This window comes from Crocodylus porosus, unplaced genomic scaffold, assembly GCF_001723895.1.
Source record: "Crocodylus porosus isolate Cpor-Errol unplaced genomic scaffold, CroPor_comp1, whole genome shotgun sequence".
NCBI lineage: Eukaryota > Metazoa > Chordata > Crocodylia > Crocodylidae > Crocodylus > Crocodylus porosus.
The window spans coordinates 5,887,512-5,903,731 of record NW_017728936.1 but is presented as its reverse complement, the minus strand read 5'-3'; the positions used below and the strand labels follow the sequence as shown (position 1 = coordinate 5,903,731).

Here is a 16,220-nt window from a genome sequence, read left to right as displayed (position 1 = left end):
ACTGAGGCACGGAGCAGGGGACCGCTCAGCACAGCCCTGCCGGCACAAGCCGTGGCGCTCCGGGGCGGGGGAGAGGGTGGACACACACAGCGTGTCAGAAGGGGCTGAAGGGCCCAGGCAGGAGCGCGGAAACAGCCCCTGCCCCTGCCCCTGCCCCTGCCCCTGGTCGGGGCAGGGCGCTGAGCGTCAGCACGTGGCAGCGGATGGCGAAGGCTAAAAGCGGGCGCTGCGTTTGCCCGTCTAGAGGGGGCAGCTCGGTGGGGCGGGGGGAAGGGACCACCTGAGTGGCACTGGGCGAGTCTCAGGCCCTCCCAGCCCCGCTCCATGAACACTTCAACAGGAGCCTTCCCTCCTCTCCACCCACCAACCCTGACCCCCATCCTGGCCCCTGCTCGGCTCAGCCAAATCCCAGGGTGGCAGGGGCTGTCGACCACCCCAGGGGGCCAGGCAGGGTTTGAACATTAGTAGGGGGAGAGAGCCGGAGGCAAGAGTCCCTCTGCCCCGCGGTGGCACGTCGGACCCACCTCTCTCCGGACTGCGGGCCGGCTGTTCCCCCGCAAGGATTCAGCAGGCGGGGGCACAGGCAGCGGTGTTAGGTGCCAGCTGGGCAAAATGCAATGGTGCCCGGCGTGGAGAAAGTTGCCTCTTCCAATAGCCCCAGCCCAGCCTCCCTGCCATACTCTCTCTGCCTCCCCATTTCCCCCAGACCGGTGAGTTAACTTCATCTTAAACATCAAATTCCCTGTCCCAAACAGTAATTTCACCCTGAAATGAGGGAACCATCAGCGATTTGGAGGACTTTGCTAATCCAGTCAGTTTTATGTGGAAGGTGATCAGATACCAGGGTGATGGGCAGCAGCTTAAATCCCCGGGGAAAGACAGACAACGTGCTCACGCCAGCACGTGCCAAAGCACATATATCCGTCACCCATCGGCTGCTGCCACAAAGCTGACCAACCCCACCGAGCGCAGGGCAGCGGCATAGGAACATGCAGCCGATGGGACAAAACAACTCCTGAGTGTGACAGGCCAAATTCGTCATTGGCAGGAGCAAAAGCAGCATCTACCGAGCTGCTGCAGCCCTACACCAGGGTTGAATCTGGCCCAGCATTCGGAGATTGTTGATGCCCTTTGATGATTCCAAGTAATTTTCCCCTGCAAACCCTGCCTGTGCATACTAAAACCCAGCCAGACTCCCTGCTCTGTTTCCCTGCCTGTGACTCTCTCTCTTGCATACATACAATGTACATATAAATCAGCTTGTCACAGCTCGTCTCCTCTCCGACAGCTGTAATTGCTTCGGATTTTAAAAATATCTACAGACAATAAACACATGCGTACAAACAGCAAAGAGAAAACCAAATCAAGGGGCCTTTAAATAATTCAGTGGCTCTAGGAGTGGAAGAGCCAGCAGCTGAGTCCAGCTGTGAAGGTTCGGCAGCAGGAGAGCTGGCTCCTCTGGGGATGTCAAAAAGCCTTTTTCCTTAGCCAGATTTGGACTGCGGCAGAAAGGCTTTGGCATATCTGGGGAAAGCGCTTGCAAACTGGTCCTCGTCTGAGCAGGGGATGTGGCATCTTGTCTGATCTCTCCCAGCTTTCTCCCTCCTCATATAAAAGTCGGCAGTCCTGTGCCGGCAACAGGCAGAGAGGAAACACAGCGAGGAAAAATCCTCAGCACGCTCCTTCTCTCTTACAAGGCTAAAGGCCCCCCTCTCCTGGCAGAGACTACAAACAAGGAGGCTCCAGGAGCAAAGGCAGAAGGCTGACAACAAGAGTTCGACACAGATTTAAGGATCACCATAACTGGAATGGAAATGAAGGCGACACTGGGCAAAAAGGCGGGTGTAACAGATGAAGCCATGAAAGGGGAAGAAGAGGAAATAATGATACCCCCCAGTTCTGGGGATCATACTCTCCATACTTCCAGGAGAGTATGGAGAAAGGTATAGCCATGTGAAAAAGGGTGAGGGCAGAGGAGAGGAGAGGGACCTGGAGTGCAGAGAAGCAGCTAAAATCCTGAACATGTCAGCAAAGCAACATGATTTTGAGTTGATAGTCACTCCTCTTTCAAAGGCAGAGCGGACAGACTGACGAGGGAAAACTCAGGAGGAGAGGGGAAGCAACTGGGCAGAGCCACAGCACAAAACTCAGCAGTGTCAGATTAGGGAGACTCAAGTAAGCATCCTTCTATCTCTAGATCACAAGGCCCCTCCGCTGCCCAGCTGTGACTGCCATGCAAGCACATTTTCAGCAAACAAATCCCCTAAACTTGCAGCAAAACCCAGTCACAGCAAAACTGTCAAGTTTCACCGATTGTCAAGCAAACGCCCCTTAGATCTACTGAAAAACTCGTGAGCCTCCTGACGCAGGCAGCCTCACTTTCAGGTTTGGGAGTTGTTTTCTTTAAAAAAAAAAAAAATCAACTCAAAAGAAGTCTGAGCAAAAATCTCACGATCTGAACTGACCTGAAACTTGAGATCTGGATCCAGCTGCAAAATGTGAAGCTATGACTCCCCCATCAATTTGCAGCTAAGATCTGCCTGTCAGCCGAGGCCAGGTGAATCTCAGTCTTTCAGTGCGATGGCAAACATCTGGCACTGCTCTCATGTATAGTTTACTTGTGGACATGTGTGGGAGGACACAGATGTATACAAGCTCATAAACACAAACACACAGAGGCACAATGCATCACACAGGAAACTGATACCTGCCAATAGGGAGGAACTGCATTTCCAAAACCCAGTTCATCAGCAAAAAAATACTGGTAAATTTTGAAGTTGACTATGCCTTTAAGAGAGTCACAGAAATACCCTGTTCACTGCTAGATGAGCAATATTTTGTTTTAGTTCACAAAGTATTTTATGTAGAAGGAGCCAGTGAGTCACAGTATAAATCTCGAAGATGGATAAATACTTTGAATCTGAAACTGGCAAATTTCTCCTGAGACTTAATTTGTGTAAAATCTACCCCCAACAGCCATGCAGAGAACTCCTTCACAAGCAAACCTGGTTTTACCAATCCCTTTCATGCTATTGTGTGAAACACTACACGCAGCAAAGCATAGGGTTAAAAACAGTGCACAGTCTCCCAGACAATACATGCGTGAAACCTGCACAAAGTCAATGCGCGCTTTGACTGGTACGTACCAGGCCCAACAGTCTGAAATAAAAGAAGGATTCACTGAAGACCCAAAGGAGACTGATCCTTCCAACACAACCCATACTGCCTAGTTTTTTTCCATTTCAGACAGCAGGCCCAGTTAGGAAAGAAGAGTTCATGTTATGCGGTGGGCGGCGTTTTGGAGCCTCGAGTTGAGTTCAGGAACAGAGATGATGCTCTGTGGCAATTTCCCCCAGTGTCAGAGATCTCACAAACCCTCCAGCCCCCTCTACCCACACCCTGGTGACTTGCCCTTGCACACCTGGGTTTTCCAACAGAGTACAACTTCCCCTCCCAGCCTGGCCCCTAAAAGCAACTCTTTTCCCAGCACCCTTTCTCTCTGCCTGGCTCCCCACTCCAGGGTGCCCACTGCTCACGCCTGGGCAGTGCTCCCTGGGAACCACCTCAAATAACCATTTGATTTAAACGAAGGGGCAGCAGCAGCAGCTGCTGCTGCGTTGGAAGATAAGCGATGATTATTAGCAATATATTTATCGCATTCAAAAAACACTGTGCTCAGTCCCCCCCCATTCCTCCCCTCCCGTCAGGGCACAGTTAGTCTTTAACTGGCATTTATCTAAACTTACAGTAACTGTCTTATTAAATTTAAATTAACTGCACATTTGGGAGCTTTCCCCTGCTGCCAAGCAGGGGCTGTGCTGCTCCAGTCCCTTTCCTCCCTGCACTTTACGCCAGGCTTCTTGCCATAACAAGAACATTTCATTTGCCCTTTAAAAGTCTAGTGGGCTCGGGCTCAGCTCGCTGTCTCTGCTTTCTGTGTCTTAGTCTTTAAGTTCAAGTTAACCTTCTGCAGCCCACGAGCTGGTTTGGAAGGGGACTTAAGAGCTTGAGCTTGGCAGCTTTTTCATGCACAGAACAAGGGGACTGGAGCCAGCTGGGCTCCTCCTGTGGGTGTGAGTGTAACAGCTCCAGGACTGGCCCCAGAGGAGCCAGACAGTCCCACGCCGGTCAAAGCTGGCTAGGGAGGTCAATGAAAGAATCCCCCTTCCCTGTGAGACTCAGGCAGCCATCACCCCATCTCCTAGACTATACCCAAGTGCTTCGGCAGTCATCACCTGCCAGAATCCCAGTTTACACTGGGATGGACTGCAGCAACCTTTAGGCGCCTTAGACTTGCGTCGTTAGGCAATTCTTGGGCATTTGCCTGGGGTGAGAGATGGAGATACAGTATATCGTTGTCTTTGAAGGGACCCTTTGCCTCCAGACTTATTCTGAGCATCCCCCAGCTACACAGGGTGGAATCAAGGTACCAAAATATCCCTTTTCCTCATATGCTCATACGCAGCAAACATGCACACAAAGTTATTTATACATGGCTACAACTGCACATGCCCCTTTCATGTTAAATATGTATGCAGGGAGTCAAAGAATAATCTTGGAAATCCTGAGCTGCACTGGCACAGTGGAAGTTATTAAACAGAATTGATCTCTGCTGTCGCTGGCGCAAATCAATATTGTTTTTATAGAAATCTGTTTCTTGTCGCATTGTTGTGAACTTACCATGGGCATTAGCGCTTAAGGAGGCATTCTGCACACTCCTGAGCTGCTTTCCATCGGGGTGAGGCAGGTGCCAGGACCAGCTGATGACATCAGATACAATCAGGCCATAAGCCATCGAATAGCATTTTGTCAGCATATAACATTAATTCAGTGCTCTACAGCTCAATCCATTCTGCATTACAGGAATGGCAGGAGAAGAGAGAAAAAAAAGCTGAAGAGGCTAAAATAAAGCACAGGTTGCCTCTTCACCCACAGTATTTGAGAGTTTAGCAGAAGTTTGCTTAATGTGAGCATTTCTGACAGGCTTCCCTTTTGGAAATTCTCTTATGTTTGGCAAGGATTTCTTAGGGTGGTATCTTTTCTTGGACCAACTGCAAAGTCAACCCCAGCAACATCTTCCTAAGCCTATACAAGAAATATGACATCTTCCCAAGGGGACTCATCATCTGCAACCCTCTAGCTAGCACACATTGACTCCATATATATGCAACACGAGTTCAGAAAAACTGAGCCTAACTCTATCCCAGCTATGCAATTGGTCCAATAAAAAAAAATATCACCCTAAGAAATCCTTGCCTTTTGCATCATTCCTGGACCATCACAGCTGCAATATCACTCTTATGCTAATGTAATTAATTCTCTGGGGTAGCAAATGTCTCTGCATTACACTCATCTCTGGAGCGCCCGTAGCAGTGGCTTACCCAGCCTGACTTCAGATGCTTCCCTTTCCCTCCTTCTCCAGGTAATCACTCCCCCTGGTGCCAGTGTTTTCTTACTAACCCCCCCCTGCTTCAAGGTCTCTTTTTTTCACATAAATATCTAAACACTGAGTCCTGCAGGTTCACACTTTGCAGGCCCTTTGCTGGGGAATGATAGCAAGACTCCATATGGAGCAGCTCACACAAGCCACCTACCCCTTTGGACCTCTTCCCCGAGTGCTCAGGCTGCTTTTCTACTCCTCCATCACATGCTCCTATTGTACTACACCTGGACTGAGCCTGAAACCAGTCAGAGGTACGTAGGACTCCACATCTTCCTTGAAGACCCAGCTTACACTGTACCAAGCCCAAGCGCCCGGGGGGAATCTCTAGTCCAATACAACAAACAATGCACTTTCCCCTGCTCTTGTGCATGCCCTGGCCATATCCTGGCACAGCTGTGAAGGGTCAAGCAGGACTGGAGAGGTGCTTGGCCCAGAACATTTGAGGCTGGAGCTAAGCACCCCACAATTCAGGGGACAATCCATTGCACAAATCCTGCTGTACCTGGGACACTTCAGCCCCTGCCTGCCATGGCAATCTCCAGGCTGCTACACCAAACAGCTCTCTGCTGCTTTGTGGAAAGCAGCTGGAAGAAGAGCCAGGGCGCGACTTCACACTTCAGTGAAGGCCAAGATTTTCAATCCAGGGGTTTAAGTTTGGGCTCCCAACCTCCTCCCTTGCCTTTTTTTGTCCACTCAGCAGATCCCATGGGCACCGATGGAAAACAACGGGTGCTCTGTGGTTTTGAAAAATCAGCCTCTCCCATCCAAGCCCGCTTGCCCATAACCAGCTTCTCAGGCTGGAGCTGGAGCAAACTGCCTCAAAGAGCTGGTCAGGTCTGGGCTCTTGTTTCAGACTCCAAATGAGTTCACGCCAGAAAAGGCCTTGGCACCCTTTCCAAATCGAGCCCCTAGATCTGAGCGAGCTTCCTCCTTTGCTAACCTTCAAGCAACAAAAGCAGGGCTCTCTGCTGCCTTAAAGAACCCACCGCAGTTTCGCCGCCAGCCTCCTTGCCTTCCAGCATGCCTCGTCCAAGAATAATATTAATAATAACTCTGCCATTAAGCAGGATGCTTGGTTTGAATCGGACGGTTTTGAGAAGCGATCTCGTAAATTAAATTCCCGGGGTACCATCTTTGAGCGTTAACAGGCACAGTTGCCTCTGAATTCTGGGAATCGAGCATAATTACATGGAAATTGACAAGGCACAAATGCCAAGAATTCTGTTAACCTTTAATATCTCGAAAAAACTCTCCCCTTGTAATTATCGCTTTCCTTTGTCTTAAATGTTACTGATGAATATTTAGTGGGATAAGCAAATAAAAGGAGGTTGAGGGGTGCTGGAAAGTGCAGCCCTGTGTGGAACAACTCGGCAAACTTCGCAGCTTGAGACGGGCTCAAGCCGAGAACGCTGACGTCAGCCAGGCACCGAGTCACGCTTGCTCTGCGAGCTGGGCCGGTCGCCCTGCGGCGTTCAGATGTCTGCGTCTGCAGGCACCCTCCGTGGTTTGCACAAGTAGAGCTCTTTGTGGGATCAGAGCCTTGGTAACTGGATCCCGCCAAGATCCATCCCCTTTCGCTCATTTTCTTCCCTGTTCCACGGATTCAGCTGTACTCAGGTCAGTGGGAGATGGGTAGCCCAGCTCACAGAAACAGCCTTTTCTTCAGCTGTTTTTTTCCAAACGACACCTTAGCCCAGAGCCTCTTGAGCAGTGGTTTTCAACTTGTAGCCCGTGGACCCCTGGGGGTCCACAGACTATGTCTAAGGAGTCCACGAAAGGTGACTATGATCAATCAAAAGTATGTGAATACCCACACTTACAATTCAGAGGGCTCTGCACCTCCACTTGAAATTTCTAAAAGGGTCTTCACCTCCACTCAAAATGTTTTAGGGGTCTGCAAATGAAAAGAGGTTGAAAACCACTGCTCTAGAGGATCCCCCTTTGCAGGTAAAAAGCAACACAAGCCTCAAACACCTCCTCACCAGGGCCAGAAATGACACTGCCCTTGCCACTGAATGACAAACCTGATAGAAGGAAGCAGGCTTTCTCCGGGCATGAACTGCATTAATGCCTGTCATTGCGGTGGCATTTCTTCCCTGTAATGATGAAAAATCTGTGCCGAGAGCAAGGCCTCCCCCCCTGCCATGGCACAAAAGGAGAAGCGGCTGCCCTCTTCTAGCGTATGATCATTCACCAGACCCAAGGGAGGTTCATGATTTGGTGCCCAGGAGAGAGGGTAGCAGAGGATCACGAACAAGCCACATTTGAAGCGTTCATTATCAGGAGAAAGGGCAGGACAGAGCGCTCCCCGCAGCACGCACATAGCAAGATGTGGTTAGAAAGAACTGTTCAGGCATTTCCGTTCTTTCATTATTACATATGACCAACGGCTGTATCCAGAGCCATGGCAGGGAAAAGCAGCATCACCCTGCCCGACGCATCGAAAAAATAAATCTCCATTTTGCCAGGCAAGAGGGCTCTAATCAGCATTTCAGTCCAGCACAGGCCTGGTCAGACTCTAATTGGCTGTAGCTGTAACATTTTCTGCCTGCCATCCGGTGGCACTGACAAAAGGCAGAAGAAACTCTCTCCTGACTATGAGCATATCGCAGGAATCATGTGCAGCTGGTGCCTTCCACCTGATCGACCTACTTGATTAGCCTGAGCCCACAACTCCAGGAGGAAACGCCACAAGTGGAAGCTAAGGACCCCATTCTGCAAGCAATTCTACATATGCTTAGCTTGTTCCAGGGGAGCAGCCCCCAGAGTAGGAAAAACAGCCTCTGGTTACGGCACCGGCCTGGGGCTAGAATATCCGAATTAATTTCCCAGTTGTGCTACCAACTCCTTGTATGACTTGGCCAAGTCAATTCATTCCCGTGCTCAGCTCAGCCTCTGAGAGGGGTAACACTTCTTTTTTTCTCCCAGTCTTGAGCTCTTCTAGTTGACTGGATAGTCCCTGAGTGGAAAACCCGATGACCTTGTGCAAATGAATAATGCCTTGCATAACAGGCCCTCAGCATTATGGGCTGACTCTACACAGCAGTGCCAAAGGGCAAGTACAGCAAGTACCAGTCTGCCTGTGTTAGCTTCCTCTAGCTAGTGGCGAAGACAGCTACATAGGGTTTAGCACATGCTAGCAACCAGAGCACTGGCCCAGGGGCCCTGGAAAGGGCCACTGACCACTGCCATATGGAAAGCCCATATGACTATGTCTTCTCTGTTCCTGTTACCCATAGTAGCACAGGCAGGCTAATGCATGCTGCAACCAGCCATTCATATTGCTTTGTAGACTCAGGTGAAGCCTGGGCTTAAACATTTGCATGTAAAAGAGGGTGATCCCAGCTTCTGGTACTTCTCTGTGGTCTCACTGCAGGGCGACCGGGCCTCAGGGTGGAACAGCTTAGCCTTCACAAAGCTTTCCCTCTTCAGACAACCTGAGTCCTTTGCAAAAGCAGGATCCAAGCCAAAGAGGTTTTTATTCAAAGAAAGCAGAAGAGAAAATTAAAGGAGAGAGAATCATAGAGTACGATATGGAAGGGGACTCCAGAGGTCATCTAGTCCAACCCCCTGCCTGAGGCAGGATCATCCCTATCCAAACCATCCCATATAAACCATAATCAAAACTCTGCATGGATACTGTCAACCCTGACACAACATAGACATAACACCCTAACCTGCCACAGGTAAAGCAGGGGAACCGTGGCAGCCACGGTTAGATAATCAGACAAGACACTTCCTCCTCTGAGTAGATGGCCAAGAAACTGGCTCCCCTGTTACAGAAAAAGAAACAGATACCCAAGGCCAGAGATGGGCCCAGGCTGCTAATGTCAGATATGGACACGCACCCCACTTGGTTTGGATCTGAGCCCACTGCAGGTGCAAATATGGAGCAAACCCGTCCTGGGACTGCCCTGTGCAGAACCAGCCTGATTGCTTCTGACCCCAGCACATGGCAGATGCTCGCTCGCTCGCTCTCTCTGCCTTAAATTAGAGAGAGATTTCCAGTCTCCAAGCTGCTTTTATGTCCCGTTAAAAGGTTATAAAAGCTGTCTTTATATTCCAATAAAGGGATATAAAAACAACCTTTTTTACAGTTCAATAAATGTGGTTAACTTTTCCCCCCATTAACGATCCTTTCTGCAGTGTCGTAAGCACATGTTGGCTGCTGCCAGGAGCTGAAGTAATGCGACGTTACGATACTATGAGGGAGGCCACCCTGGAGAGATTTGGCCCCGGCTTGGAAGCAAAGCTTCAGGGCTGAATGTGTAACCACTACAGCCACAGGTTCAGGGCTTCCCAGCAGACAGCTCAGGCCTGCGTTTCAGTGAGAGAGATGGGGTGCTGCACTCATACAAGCATCAGGCGGAAAACAACTGGCCAGTGCCACAAACGTCTTGTTGGGGTCTCTGTTTGCACCAGGGATTTGCCTGGCTGCAGTGAGCGTGAGCAAGTACCGGAGAGGCTGCAGATGAGGATGGGCAAAGCACTGGCCAGTACAATGCATGGCCTCAACTGGGCCAGGGATGAGGTCACCCAACTGGATATGGCAAACCCTGATTTCTATGGGCTATATCATAAGCCCTTGCTTGTCTGCTGATATGAAGAGAAGCTGACTGTCAACAAAGAGTCTCCCTGCCTCCTGGATTGTCTTTGGCCCTCTGCCACTGATCTCCTGTGGGACCTTGGGCACCCCTTCCCCAGTGCTCTGCTCCCTGCCCCACTCCTCATCTCTCGTGTTCACTCAGATCAGGTCTTTGGGGCAAGGGCAGGGGCTGTCTCTGTCCATGCATCGGGGCAGCCCTATTGCAGCAAGACCTGATCTCAGCTCAAGCACCTGGATATTGCTCCAATGATTACATTTATTGTTTGTACAGCTATCCCGTGATTTACAATCAGTCTTCCTCAAAAACTCCTCTTTCCTAGGAGGTGTAAGGAAGAGGATCTAGCCAGTGCCTCCACTCATCTCCCAGCCTCTGGAGGTATTCAAACAAGGATGTGTTTTATACTGGTGACAGTTTGTTCTGGAAAGGTGAGCACAATTCGCATGAATCAAGCTGACTTGGGTCTCATACATCATCCCCCAACAGCACCAGCATGAAGGACTGGAGGGGCACAAGTTCCAGAATGGAGGCTGGAGGAGTACGTTTGTCAGTGATGATCTATTAGCAAGAAAGAAACAATGCGGAGCTGGGACTGCATAAACTTGGATGAAGCAACAGAAGGGAGGAGAGCTAGACACACTCAGGTCCATAAATAAAGCCTGCATGATGTGGACTGTTAGCAAGAGAAACTCTAAACTCAACAGAAGGAGTTTGGAGGCTTCTTGTTCTAAAGAGACAGTCCACAGCCCCCGGGTGCACACACGCTTAAAGTCACAATTCTTTCTACAGCAGCGCATCTCCTCTCCATACCATCACAAAGATCATCTAGCCCAGTGATTCCTAACCAGGGTGCCATGGTACCCTGGAGTGCCTTGAGATCCTTTCCAGAGTGCCCATGCAATGTTAGTACCGTTTGGTGTGCAAACATGTTTCACACAATAAATGCAGAGGCGTCAAATAAGAATCCAGAGTGTTAAACACATTCTGCCCTGTTGTGATCTTGCCAAGTTCCCTGTAACAGGAGAATTGCTCTGGTATTTTTTTCTGCAGCCAAAAAGGAAGTGAAAAGCAAGAGCTTGCATTTTCCCAGGGGGACCTCAAGTGTACTGGGAGATGCCTAAAAAGGTTGAGACCCGCTGGTCTGGTCATTGGTCACACAGTTCAGAGACTGGTGAGAGCAGAGTGTATCCACTCATTGTAACCCTACTTCCATTCACGCCCCACCCTGCACCTACTTGCATATGCGCATAACTGCGTCAAGCAACAAGCATCCAGACTGCCTTCTTGAGCCAAGATTTGCAGCCACACAAAGCAGTGTGACTTTGAAAGAGGCAAGCTAATTAATCCGGCTAATTGACATGACTGGGCTTGTATTAAGGATGCACACGAGCGATAAGGCCAAGGCAGAGGGCACGGGGAGGAGGTGAGCGCCAGCAGCTCCCACGAGAACGCCGGAGGTGTTTACAAGCCCTGACACAAGAAAATCCATACTTGCTCTGGCTTTTGGAGGAGTGGCTCCCCTATTGAGCTCCTATTAGCAATTTCCAATCAGCTTTTATTAGCCCTGGATCGATCTGCTGCTCGCTGCAGTGGGAATGGAGGCCTGAGCATGCCGGGAACTCCTGTACTGTGTCACCTTAGCAGAGTCCGGCCAATGGGCTCCTGCAGCCGGTGAAACCTGCTGGCATGGAGGCTCAGCTCTGTCGCAGACACAGCTCCGAGCATAAAGTCAAGCCAAAACGGCCCCTTCTCAGGCACGCTCCTGCTGCTACCTCTCACCAGGGGCTGACCAGCATGCCTAGGGGAGGGCCAATGCCAGGCTTTGCACCCAGACCCCCTGCCCAGCTGTTCTGAGTAGGGAGGGATGCATTGCCATGTATCTGTCTGACAGCCACGTTACTCCTGCTGTGGAGCCGAGAGTTGGCGAAGCAGGCGCATGGCTGGAAGGGGGCCGGCCAGCCCTGCCAGGCACAGCACCTGCAGCCAGCGGGAGGTGGCTTGCCCAAAGCGAGCACGAGAGGAAGCAAATGCAAACAAGAGAGAAGTATGCACAATCCTGATCACACAGACCGTGTCTGCATGTGGAAGCAGGAGAAAGAAGGGCCAACACCTTCAGGAACAATTTGTCATGCTATAACCCTTCCCCCATCCCCCCTTTTACTTCATGTGCCTCGTCTCTCACCCAGTGTGCTGCTCATGCTACTTGAGGTGATTTGAAAGCTGAGGACAGCTGGGCAGCCTCAGATGCTCGCTCGCAAGGAGTGCTGGCCCACAAGGGGAATTTCAGGAGACCGAGCTGGTGCAGCATCCCTGCCTGCTGGGGGCCATCACTTAGAGGCACTGGTGCCAAATCCCACGGTTGAGGAATAGCTCAGAGAGAGCCATTCCCCCTCTGGGCCTGTGTGGTAAGTTAATGGACCACATGCAGTGGCACCAAAGCTATGCAAAATGAGATGAAGCTGATAATTGGGGTGCATTTAGTACCTATTAGGGAAAGAAAGCTTTGTAAATGGGTGCATGCGAGGCAGTATGTGCAGGTATGTGAGGCAGGTACCCGTTAGATTAGAATTACAAAGAAAGGCAGCGGCAGGGATGCCAATTTTGGGTCTGCTCAAAGGGATGCAGCCAGGGATACAATCAGATATGATGGAACGACTGTGATGCAAAAGAATTGCCAGTCCATGGGAAATTCTGCTCTTCTGCACTGTGTTCATGTTTCAAGATGCCCCACACAAGAGAGATCCTTGAAAAAAATTACACTTGGAAACTTCAAAACATTTTGCTTCAGCAATGCAATTATGGACAGTATTAAATAGAGCATCCTCAATATTGTAATATAAGAAGGAAGCAAGCAAAGCAAAATGAGAAAGGTTTAAACAAAATGTTTAAGACTAGGGGCTTCCAAAATGCTAGGCCAACAGACCATGGTCGAACTGAACCATTTCTTGTGGATTGAAGGCAGGTGGTGCAGCCCATGGATCCCTTCCCTTGGTCTGATGAACCACTAATATAGACATATTTCTGGCAACAGTAAGCAGATTTCTGCAAACATGGATGTCAGTAGAACTGTATCCTCAGGTGGAAAACTTCTCTCTTGAAAAGGTTTCAGCCTGCTATAGTGATGTTTCAAGAGCCCCACGAGGGCCTTGGAGAACCATAACAGCACTTCACGCATGCATGTCACCAGCCCACAGGAACGGTAACAGCCTTGGAAATACAGGGCAGGATAACACAGGAGTCAGCAGGAGTAGCAACAAGCAGCCGGAGTTATGATGGGTGAGGAAGTAGAGACTGAGACTCTCCCAGGCCACCCCTCACATCTGACAGCTCAGATCCAAAATAGTGGAGGCAGGAGCATACTGTTCACATGCATCCCACCTCTCCCCCAGTCATGCAGGAAGCAGAAAAAACACAGCAAGGACCAAGCAAGAAAATGAGCAAGATCACACAGCTACAGCAGAAGCCTGATAGTTGGACAAGGGGATCCCTGTGTGGGATCTTCAACCCCATGATTCAGTGACCTCTGGGCCCCTGGCGCTAGATACCCCGGGCTAGTCTATACATGATTTTGTATTGTCAGAACAGAGTGTAGGAGTACACTGGTTTTACAAAGTGTGGGAACTAGCTACACCAATGCTAGCATCTTCATAAAGAATTAATGCACCCCACCTAATGATTTAACAATATCCATCTCCCAGTAAGTACAAGGTTTGTGTGCAGAAATATAGGACTGGAAGGGTCTTCCTTGAACCATAAAGTCCAGTTCCCTGTATTCATACACAGTTGTTAACCAAAGCAAGCCTCCAAACTACCACACCAAGCTCATGGCCCTAGCTACAAGGCACAATCAATCACCAAAACATCAAGAATACTGTACAGATAAGAGATATGTCACTGATCTGGTTACTATACGCTCAGAAGATCCTAGAAAAAGGACCATGACTCTGTGCTAAAAACAAAGGCAACCTCCTCCCCCTCTCCTGAATCCTTGCCCATCTCTCCTAGGGGAGAACTTCCTTCAGACCCTAGACACATGCAGTGACTGCTATGACTCAAAAGCCCTTAGACAAATAAACTGGAAAGCCCTCCAAATATCTCCTGGGTGAAATTCTTGTTCTCATCACCGGGAAGTTCCATTTTAAGGACATTTTTCAGATTTTGTTAATAAATATGAAAATGCTAAAGGTTAAACTTTTTTTGTTGGGTTTCAACAATTGAAAAGTACAGGTGAAAAAACCCAAAGAATGTCAGCCAACACAGCCTTTGAGTTAGGCCAGAAAAGTTCATTAGAGGGAACAACTGTGAGAGGCAAGGGGTTTTATGGGGGATATTTTATATTGACCTATTCCATGGGAGAGAGTTAACCAGGCTTTCAGGACCCTTCCTCAGGTCTTATTTGGGACAAACGTTTTCAACGCCATGACAATTTTTGAAGAATTTTTTTTATGAAAACTGTTTCATCATTATTTTTTGTAGGAAGAATAAGTGTTTCTTGATTGGCTCAAGTCATGACTCAGTCTCCTGATGCTACAGCCACATTCCCTTCTCCTCTAGCTTGGTAGGAAGGTCTGTATGTGCGAGCGAGGAGGAAGTTGGGACTTCTGGGAGGGACGGAAGGAAGGAAGGACCCTGTTTTCCGTCGTTACCAGAAGTCGCAGCATAGAAGAGACTGAAAACCACAGAGTTACAGGACACCTGATTCAATGCCTAGAAACACACAAAACTCATGTTTTCAACTCACACTACCGAGGCAATGGGAGCATGCTTTGTGCCAGTAGTGCCAGGTGAGACCTGTGCACCGTGCAGCTGACATAACACGCATGCCCTAGCGGGGAAATGCGACACTTTTTGCCCAAATGCACACTGCATTATGAGCGTGTGCATGAATACACATGTTAAATTATATGCATGTTCATATATTAGCACGTGTGTCTGTATATAAAAAAAGAGTAGTGGGGGAGTGGAAAACCTGCCAAGTGCCTTGCATTCTTCAGAGATAAAGCTTGTAGCTGTGTTGGTCTAAAAGTACAAGCAGTCAGTATGGTAGAGATGATATCTTTTATTACACCAACTGAAACATGGAAGATACTGCAGTTAGCCATTTTGAAATGAAAGCTTCATAATTTTACAAGAAGGAAGAAAAATTCAGTACTCTGAGACCTGGAAGCGAACACCACTGCTCCAGCCTTTTGTTTCGAGCCAAATTTGCATACTTTCAGAGCAGTCTCAACCCAACAGAAATTTCTTGCCCAGGAGAACCTTTCCATCATCCTGTGACATATGAAACATCTTAACAGGAAAGAAGCATAATTAAACTTCCTCCTTGCCATCCCACCTTTGAAGTAAATGACGGGGATGATCCAGGCTGTGATCCAGCCCACCGATTACTACCCCATGGTCCTAATCCATGTGGGAACTAATGACGTGGCCAAGAGAAGCCCTGATTGCCTAATGGCGGACTACCACGCTCTGTGGGGCGTGCTGAAGGAGATAGGGGCACAGCTGGTTTTCTCTTCTGTCCTACCAGTGAGCGGACGTGGAAGACGGCATGAGACGTGCATCACAGAGACCAACTGGTGGCTTCGGGAATGGTGTCTCAAGGCGGGCTTTGGCTTCCTCAACAACGACCCGCACATCATGACAAGAGACATGCTCAGATGGGATGGGCTCCACCTTTCCCCTAAAGGTAAGCGTGTGTTTTCTTCTAGGTTGGCGGATCTCCTCTGGTGGGCTTTAAACTAGGCTCGCTGGGGGAAGGGGAAGACGAGGGCGGAGGAAGTCTCGGACTGCCAAACTATACTGAGGTTGCTTGGGGATGCAGGGGGGCAGTCAGGAAGGCCAAGGCGGAGATGGGACTGGGACTAGCTTCCTGGATCGAAGACAACAAGAAGTCCTTTTTTAAATACATAGAAGGTACCAGGTAATGTGGGACCCCTGCCAAAAAGAAGGTACCAGGTAATGTGGGGCCCCTGCAAGACATGCTAGGAAATCTGGTTGTCACACCAGACGACAAAGCATGCTAGGAAATCTGGTTGTCACACCAGACGACAAAGCTAACCTATTTAATGACTTGTTTGCCTCCATTTTCCTGAACAGGGACTGGGTCACCCTCCTACCGGGCCCCCTCAGGCCCCAGGGGAGGCACACCCAGGCCCAGGGTCAGCGAGGATCTA

The 16,220-nt window shown here is 49.5% G+C and overlaps 1 protein-coding gene across 7 annotated transcripts in view; it reads right to left on the bottom strand.

Moving 5' to 3' along the window:
* NTM (neurotrimin) overlaps positions 1–16,220 on the bottom strand; it is a 624,942-nt gene that overhangs the window by 259,125 nt on the left and 349,597 nt on the right. The gene's annotated exons all lie outside the window — the stretch shown is intronic.